This window comes from Trichechus manatus, unplaced genomic scaffold, assembly GCF_000243295.1.
Source record: "Trichechus manatus latirostris isolate Lorelei unplaced genomic scaffold, TriManLat1.0 scaffold00035, whole genome shotgun sequence".
In the NCBI taxonomy this organism is placed as follows: Eukaryota; Metazoa; Chordata; class Mammalia; order Sirenia; family Trichechidae; genus Trichechus; species Trichechus manatus.
Genome location: NW_004443971.1, coordinates 1,469,187 through 1,478,711, shown reverse-complemented (window position 1 = coordinate 1,478,711; position 9,525 = coordinate 1,469,187). Strand labels below are relative to the sequence as shown.

The 9,525-nt window shown below is 46.6% G+C and overlaps 1 non-coding gene across 1 annotated transcript; it reads right to left on the bottom strand.

Annotated features, from left to right (window-relative positions):
• Positions 1-492: 492 nt before the first annotated feature.
• TRNAT-UGU (transfer RNA threonine (anticodon UGU)) lies at positions 493-563 on the bottom strand. The gene has a single exon. It is a non-coding gene; the product is annotated as a tRNA-Thr (tRNA).
• Positions 564-9,525: the final 8,962 nt, after the last annotated feature.

Below are 9,525 nucleotides of genomic sequence, written 5' to 3'. Positions count from 1 at the left end.
TACTTACAATTTTTAAGGTTGGCAGTTTGGGTTCTTGTAGTCTGAGTCAGGCTCAGCAGCTCTCATCTGGGCTCCCTCATGTGTCACAGGTCTGCTGGGGGCCAGCAGGTCTAAAATGTACTCAGCTGGGAACGCTGGCGCCTCTCTCTACCTGATATCATTTTCCTTGGAACTGTCATGTTCTTCTCTGACCACCACCAACAATTCTCTAAAACCCCTACTCAGATGGGTTCAACAGTTTAGCGGTTCCTTTTCTAAATAGGATCCACAACAAAAGCAAAGGTGTAGCCTAAGCATATTAACACTGAGTCTTTCCCCGAGGGCTCTCCTAGACATCCCAGTAGGATGACCATGGAAGTTCTAAGCCTCATTGCTCTTCTGTGAGGCCATTATCCTAACCCTTTTCCAGAAGGCCAAGGGAAAGCATGCAAAGAGGTTAAATGTAACAATTCTAGGTATCAGAGCCAGGATAGGTGGTGGCTGCTCACGAGGTGCACTGGCTGCGAGTTGAACCCAGGCCTCCTGCATACAAGGCAAGAATTCTACCATTGAACCATCAATGCTTCAATTACAACTTATAAACTTTAAATTCTGATGTGTCAAGGCAGCATATAATTAAATTACTGATTTATTTACTATAAGGCTTCAGTGAAAGGAGGGACTGCTGTGAGTTTAAATAGTTGTGGAAAGAATGAGGTGGAGATGGGGCCAAAAATTTCAGGTGTCAGCCTTATATTTACTGCTTGGCAGGTGTAACCAAATCACCTGTTCATCATTTATCCTTTATTTCATGTGACAACAGTGATTCTGAATTAATTTAGGTTCCAATCAGTAGCACTCAATTCATGTTTTTCTTTACATTTTCTTCTTACACATTCTGGATTTAGAAAGTGTGGCTTTCTTAAATTGTTAAATTCTGGGTAAGTACATAATCTTGCAGGCATTGCTACTTTGTTAACATGGATTTTACCATCCTTCTCATTACCATTTTTCTACTGTTCTTATTTACACCAAAAGCAACTGGTGGTTGGTCCCCACTTGTGTCAAATAAATACCAGTGGCTGTAGATTGACCTTGGAGAGAGAATAGAGGTCACAGCCGTGGCCACCCAAGGAGAACACGGGAGCTCCAACTGGGTGACCAGCTACCTCCTAATGTTTGGTGACCGTGAGAGCACCTGGAAGCAGTATCAACAAGAAAGCATCCAGGTACATCTCAGGATTGAATTATGGTCATGCTACATGTTACTGCAAATCTGCCATATCAATAGGCAAAGACAATATGCCAATTTATCTTGGAAAAGCTTTCCAAGTGAAAATGAAGTATGTATTGCATTTTAAGGTCTACCATACATGAATGATCTATGAAATAACTATAATTAAAACAATTTAACAATGCATTGGAAAATTGTAAAGCACTTCCTATTATTCCTTTAAATAAGGCAGGAATCTAAGCAATAAACAAATCACTATAATCTTTTTGTTTCGTTCAGTAGCATAGTATTTTGGCATTGTCTCGACATTGATAATATTGGTAAAAGGAATTCATTTTTTTATGCCCTCTGATTTAATCTAAGATTTCTAAAACACACTGAACACTTACAAATATAATAAATGGACAATCTTCCTATGATTAACATGTTTGGGAACACAAACTCGTGGACTCTCACATCCCTTATTATGTGACCAAGTTAGTCATCCCAAGCTATAGAGCTCTTTGGAATTCTTTGGAATCTTAACTTCTTAAAATGATCTTGCATCCATGATGACCTAATTTCTATTTCTGATTTTATGTCAGTGCTTCCTTGGGGGAAAATTAGATTTTGTTTGCCTAACTTCGTGTGTGCGTGTGTGTGTGATGAAAATATACACAACAAAACATTGGCTAACTTAACAATTTCTACATGTATGATTCATGATTCAGTGACATTGATTACACTCTTCATGTTGTACAGCCATTACTGCTACCTTTTCCAAATTATTCCACCACCACTGACGTAACCTCAATGCCTCCTAAGCAAAAACTCACGCTCATCTCCCTTTTTCCACTCCTGATAACTACTAATCATCTTTGGTTTCTATATATTTGCTTATTTTGTATAGTGAGATCATACAGTATTTGTCCTTTTGCAACAAACTTATTTCCCTCAACATGATGTTTCCAAGATTATCCATGCTGTGGCATGCACCAGGACTTCATTTCTCTTTATGGTGAGTAATACTCCACTGTATGTATGTACCACATTTTGTTCATCCATTCATCTGCTGATGGACATTAGGTTTGTTTCCACCTTTTGCCTATTGTGTAACGTGCTGCAGTGAACATCTGTGTACAGGTTTCTGTTTATGTTCCTTCTTTCATTTCTTCTGTGTACATGCCTAGAATTATGATTGCTGGGTCATATGGTGGTTCTGTGTTCAAGTTTTTGCTTAACTTTTGTGAATATTAAGAAAGCATTAAATTTACTCCATGTTTACTTATTACATACTTTTGGAGATAACCAATATTTTTAAAACCATGATCTGCCCTGTTTAAACCTCTGACAAATTTTGTGGGCAGAGTCTATATAAAGGAGAGATTGTAAAAATGGAGTGCTGTAGAAAAAATGGCCGAGTATTTATCTGTAATTGACTTGACTGAACGATGTGGCTTGAAGAAAGTTTGTGAGGTGGAGAAGAAATTACTTTTTTTTAATCATTGAAATAATAATTTGGCTTTCATTTAGATCAGGAAGGTTGAGTTATAACCAAATAACTGCTCTTTCTCTTTCTGGGTTGCCATCATAAGAGAAGACATATAAGCCAGAGAAGAATTAATTATTAGCACATAGCTAATGCATATGCCAGAAGGCAAGGTAATGATAATACCCTTTGGATAATCAATTGGCTGCATCTGAATTTTGTAGACTCTGTTAATTATCATGAGTTTATGTAAGACACAGACTCTGATTTATTCAACTTTGTATCTAGAGTACTTACTAGTCCATTGATAAATCCTGATGCAAACCAAAGCAAGAAGTATTACTTAGCCCTCTAACACTAAATAAAGAGCAAGGACAGGAGGGAAGTTACCATAAGCGTTTTAAAGTAAGATGACTTAATGTCCCAAAGCAAACTGGAGCCATTTTGATCCAGAAGAAGTAAGTATTAATACTGAACTAATTCTGTGTAAAATGTAACCCAACAGAGTCAGAACATTCACAATTACCTGCGAGAGTCTTCTCTTGAGTTTGGAGAGCCCAATGTGGTAATCACCACTTCGTTTTCTCTGCACACACCTCTCCTGCACCCATAAAGTCTTCCTTTCTCCATGAATCCCACATCCAACTTGGACCAACGGTGTGAAACTCAGCCAAGGACAGGTCCGGCAAAGTCAAGTGAAACACTCATTTGCCTTTTTTGGCCATTTGTTGGTCCAAAGCCTTCCGAGGCACACTGTATACAGGTGAGGTCCTGGAAGCTGGGCCGGAAATCCTGTGCCCCTGGTGGCCTGTGGACAGTGGATGTGGGGATATCAATGATCAGTGTTGCCCGTGCAAGAGGGACATCCTTAGGCCCCAGTCTGGCTGGCTCTGGGGCTCCCCGATGCCTGGCACCATCCCTGGCCTTTGGCCCGTGCCTCTGTGCACACCAGCTGCACTTCTCCCCTCATCACTCTGGTGCCATCTCCACCGCCTCTCTGAGCGTGGAAGTGACCATTCTCCCAGTGACAGCAGTGTCACAGGTCTCTAGATTTCGAGACTCAGCCTGACCTTGTCTGTCTTCTACCCCAGGCAATGGCCCCAATGCCTCAAGTACCAGATGATGACTCGTAAGCCATGGCAGACTTTATTCTATATCAATTCACACGTCTGGGTGTCAGTAGGCCGGGTAGACCAGGTGAGTATTGGCTGGGCTGGGCTAAGGCTTGGGGGAGGGTTAGCAGGCCAGGTAGGCCTGGTGAATGTCGGGTGGGTAAGGCCTGAGGTTTCTTTGCCGTCACCATGGAGACAGCCTCTGGAAGCAGTGGGCTGAGCTTCTGACAGTGCCTGGTCAAAATGACTGAGCCAATAGCAGAGAGCTGACCAGCCAGGCTGATTTCCCAGGGCCCTCTGTGGGCCTATTGACACTCAGCAGCCATGTCTGGCTGTGGCCACAGGAATTTCGCACACTCCGGGTGGGATTAATGCCCGTGGCCACAGCACAAAGTGGCTGCTGAGTCTCATAGGCCAAAATGAAGGGCCCTGGGGAATCAGCCAGGTGGGAAAGAACTCTCACCTACTGGCTCAGTGCTCGTGACCCAGCACCATCAGAAGCTCCTCCCACTGCTTATACAGTCTCCATGGTGATGGCAAACAAGCCGTAGCCCCGCCCACCCGAACTTCATCAGGCCTACCTGGCCTACCGACCCTCACTTAGACCTGAGTTGACTGGGAATGAAAGCCGTCAGGGACCACAGGTCATCATGTGGACCTGAGGCATCGGGGCCATTGCCTGGGGCAGAAGATAGTCAAGGTCAACCTGACCCTCAATATCTAGAGACCTGTCACACTGTTATCACTGTGACACACGCTCAGAGAGGCAGTGGCAGCAGGATCAGTGTGATGGCAGGATCAGTGTGATGGCAGGATCAGTGTGATGGCAGGGGAAATAAGCCTCGAGTGCACACTTTCAGGGAGGCCCGGACCAAAAGCCAGGGACAGGGGTCAGGCTGTGTGAAGCGGCATAGCCAACCAGACTGGGGCCCAAGGCTCCCTCCTGCGCGTGGGACACTGTTTATCCATATCCCCACATGCACACTCCACAGGCCTCCAAGGGCACAGGATTTCCGGCCTTGGCTTCCCAGACCTCACACATAGGTGCTGTGCCCCAGATTCTGAAGTCCATCCAGATGGCCTACCTGCTATTTTCTACCTATGGGCAACCAATACCTCCAAAGGCCTTCCCCCTTCCATCTCTAGGCTCTCTCCTGTTTTCCTATTGGTGATATTTCTCAGAAATACAAGTCAGACATGTGGCAGAACCAAAACAGAGACAGAGACAGAGAGACAGAGAGAATAGAGGCTGAGTGGGATTACCTTGACTACTGATGTCCTGAAGTAAGTAGAAAAGAGGTACCTGGCTGCTCACCCAGTGCCATATTAGAGGCTGCCCTCTGCGAAAACCTTTTCCTAGGTGGGGCGAAAGCCCGTGGCCATAGCCCGAACATCGCAGCTGATTTTCACAGGCCAAAATGAAGGGCCCTGGGGAAGCAGCCAGGCAGGCCAGACCTCTGTCCTATTGGCTCACTCACTGTGATCCGGTCCCATCAGAAGCTCCGCCCACTGCTTCTGGAGTCTGTCTCCATGGTGACGGTAAACAAGCCTTAGCCCCCACCCACTCAACCTTTACCAGGCCCACCTGGCCTAGGGATCCTCACCCAGACCTTTGAGTTGATCCGGAATAAATGCCCCCAGGGCCCACATGTCATCATCTGGGACCTCAGGCATTGGGGCCATTGGATGGGGCAGAAGACAGCCATGGTCAGCCTGAGCCTTGATATCTAGAAAGCTGTGACAATTCTGTCTCTGCGACAATGGTCACTCCACGCAGACAGAGGTGCTGTGGCGGGATCAGAATGATTTCAGGGGAAATGTGCCTGGAGTGCACACTTTTTGGTGGGCGCTGGCCAAAACCCAGGTACGGGGCCAGGCTTCGTGGAACCCCATAGCCAGCCTGACCGGGGCCCAAGGCTCCCTCCTGCCTGTGGGACACTGGTCATTCATATCCCCACACCCACACTTCACAGGCCTCCATGGGCTTAGGATTTCCAGCCCTGGCTTCCCAGACTTCACTCATGGGCGCTGTGCCATGTGAGCCTGCGGCCCAGCAGACAGCCAAAAACTGCAAATGGGTGTTTCACTTGACTTTACCAGACCAGCCCTTGGCTGAGTGGAACACGGTAGTTCCTGGTTGGATGTACGATTCATGGAGAAAGGCAGACTTTACACGCGCGTGAGAAGTGTGTGTGGAAAAGATGAAATGGTGGATACCAGACTGGGCTCTCCAGAAACCAGAGGGGCCTCTCACAGGTATGTGTGAATGTTTTCTGCCTAGATCACTGGGAGGGGATTCTGGATACAAAGTATATTGCTGGAGGGGCTCCAGTCTGCACACAAGCTCAACCAGGCCATGGTCCGCCCATGGTGTAGCTCCCCCAAAATGTCCCAGATCCTGAAGTCCATCCACATGCCCTACCTGCTATTCTCTACCCATGGCAACCAATACCTCCAGAGGCCTTCCCTTTTCCATCTAGGTGCTCTCCTGTTTTCCTATTGGTGATATTTCTCAGGAGTACAAGTCAGACATGTGGCAGAACCGACACACAGCGAGACAGACAGGGAGTGAGAGAGAATAGAGGTTGAGTGGGGATACCTTGCCTACTGATGTCCTGAAGTAAGTGCAAAAGAGGTACCCGACTGCTCACCCAGTGCCTTGAACCTTACCACATCAGAGGCCACCCTCTGAGAAGCCTTTCCCTGGGTGGGATGAACATCCATGGCCACAGCCCGAAGTGGTCGCTGAGTCTCATAGGCCAAAATGAAGGGCCCTGGGGAAGCAGCCAGGTGGGCCAGACCTCTGTCTTATTTGCTCACTCACTGTGACCCAGTCACATCAGAAGCTCCGCCCACTTCTTCCAGAGGCTGTCTCCATGGTGATGGTAAACAAGCCTTAGCCTCGCCCACTCGACCTTCACCAGGCCCACCTGGCCTGCGGATCCTCACGGAGACCTCTGAGTTGATCCGGAATAAATGCCCCCAAGGCTCCCGAGTCATCTTCTGGGACCTGAGGCATTGGGGCCATCTGATGGGGGTAGAAGATAGCCATGGTCAGCCTGAGCCTCGATATCTAGAGACCTGTGACACTGCTGTTACTGTGACAATGGTCACTTCACGATCAGAGAGGTGGTGTGCTGTGATCAGAATGATAGCAGGGGAAATGTGGCTTGAGTGCACACGTTTAGGGAGGACCAGGCCAGAAGCCAGGGATAGGGCCAGGCTTTGTGGAGCCCCATTGCCAGCCAGACCGAGGCCCAAGGCTCCCTCCTGCATATGGGACACTGGTCATCCATATGCCCACATCCACACTCCACAGGCCTCCAAGGGCACAGGATTTCCAGCCTTGGCTTCCTGGACCTCCCGCATAGGTGTTGTGCCATGGGAGGCTGCTGCGCGGCAGACGTCCAAAAACTGCAAACGGGTGTTTCACTTGACTGTGCCAGACCAGCGCTTGGCTGAGTGGCACACTGTGAGTACTGGTTGGATGCGGGATTCATGCAGAAAGGCAGACTTTATGTGTGCAGGAGAGGTGTGCGCTGAAAAGATGAAATAGTGGATACCACACTGGGCTCTCCAGACACCAGAGAGGCCTCTCGCAGGTATGTGTGAATGTTTTCTGCCTAGATCACTGGGAGGGGATTCTGGATACAAAGTATCTTGCTGGAGGGACTCCCCTCTGCACACAAGCTCAACCAGGCCACGGTCCGCCCGATGTAGCTCCCCCAAAATGCCCCAGATCCTAAAGTTTGTCCAGATGGCCTACCTGCTATTCTGTGCCCATGGGAAAACAATACCTCCAGAGGCGTTCCTCCTTCCATCTCTAGGCTCTCTCTGGTTTTCCTAATTGTGATAATTCTCAGGAGTACAAGTCAGATATGTGGCAGAACAGACACAGAGACAGAGAGAATAGAGGCTTAGTGGGGATACCTATCCTACTTACCTCCTAAAGTAAGTGGAAAGAGGTTCCTGTTCTGGTCACCCAGTGCCTTGACCCTCGCCACATCAGAGGCTGCCCCCTGCAAAGCATTTCCCTGGGTGGCCTGAATGCCCTGCCACAGCCCAAAGTGTCCGCTGAGTCTCATAGACCAAAATGAAGGTTCCTGGAGAATCAGCCAGGCAGGCCAGACCTCTCTCCTTTTGGCTCTCTTATTGTGACCCACTCCCATCAGAAGCTCCGCCCAGTACTGGAGGCAGTCTCCATGGTGACAATAAACAAATCACCAACTTCATACAGATTCGGAAAAGGCCCCAGATAAGGAAAGCATTACTGAAGAAGAACACAGTGAGAAGCCTCACACTACGTGATTTTAGAATCTATTATATCGCTACGGTGGTGAAATTAGCCTGGAACTGGTACAACAACCGATATATAGACCAATGAACAGAATTGGGAACCCAGAAGTAAATTCATCCGCCTATGAGCAGCTGATATTTGACAAAGGCCCAAAGTCCGTTAAATGGTGAAAAGACCGTCTCTTTAACAAATGGTGCAGGCATAACTGGCTATCTATCTGCAAAAAAAATGAAACAAGACCTATAGCTCACACCATGCACAAAAACTAACTCAAAATGGATCAAAGACCTAACTATAAAATCTAAAACGATAAAGATCATGGAAGAACAAATAGGGACATTGCTAGGAGCCCTAATATATTGCATAAGCAGAATACAAAATATAACTAACAATACACAAATTCCATAAAAGAAACTAGATAACTAGGAGCCCCTAAAAATCAAACACCTGTGCTCAACAAAACACTGCACCAAAAGAATAAAAAGACAACCTATAGACTGGGCAAAAATTTTTGGCTATGACATATCCGATCAGGGTCTAATCTCTAAAATCGACAAGATACTGAAAACCTCAACAAGAAAAAGACAAATAACCCAATTTAAAAATGGGCAAAGGTTATGAACAGGCACTTCACCAAAGAAGACATTCAGGCACCTAACAGATACATGAGGAAATGCTCACAATCATTAGCAATTAGAGAAATGCAAATCAAAACTACAATGAGATACCATCTTACCCCAGCAAGGCTATCATTAACCCAAAAAACACAAAATAATAAATGCTGGAGAGGCTGTGGAGATACTGGAACACTTATATACTGCTGGTGGCAATGTTAAATGGGACAACAATTTTGGAAATCAATTTGGCACTTCCTTAAAAAGCTAGTAAGAGAAGTACCATTTGATTCAGCAATCCCACTCCCTGGAATATTTCCTAGAGAAATAAAAGCCGTCACACAAATACATATGCATACCCACGTTCACTGAAGCACTGTTCACAATAGCAAAAAGATAGAGACAATCAATAAGTGGTATCTCTGGTGAAGGGTGAGACAGTACACAATACTGGGGAAACCAGCACAACTTGTACAAGGAAAGGTCATAGAAGCTCCCCAGACACATCCAAACTCCCTGAGGAACTGAATTGCTGGGCAGAGGGATGTGGGGACCGTGGTTTCAGGGAACATCTAGCGCAGTTGGCATAACACAGTTTATAAAGGTAATGTTCTACATTCTACCTTGGTGAGTAGCATCTGGGGTCTTAAAAGCACCTGTGAGCAGCCATTTAAGATACTCCACAGGTTTCACCCCTACGGGAGCAAAGGAGAATGAAGAGAACACGATACAAGGAAAAGATTTGTCCAAAGGACTAATGGACCACAGCTACCAAGGCCTCCACCAGACTGAGTCCAGTACAGCTAGATGGTGCCTGGCTA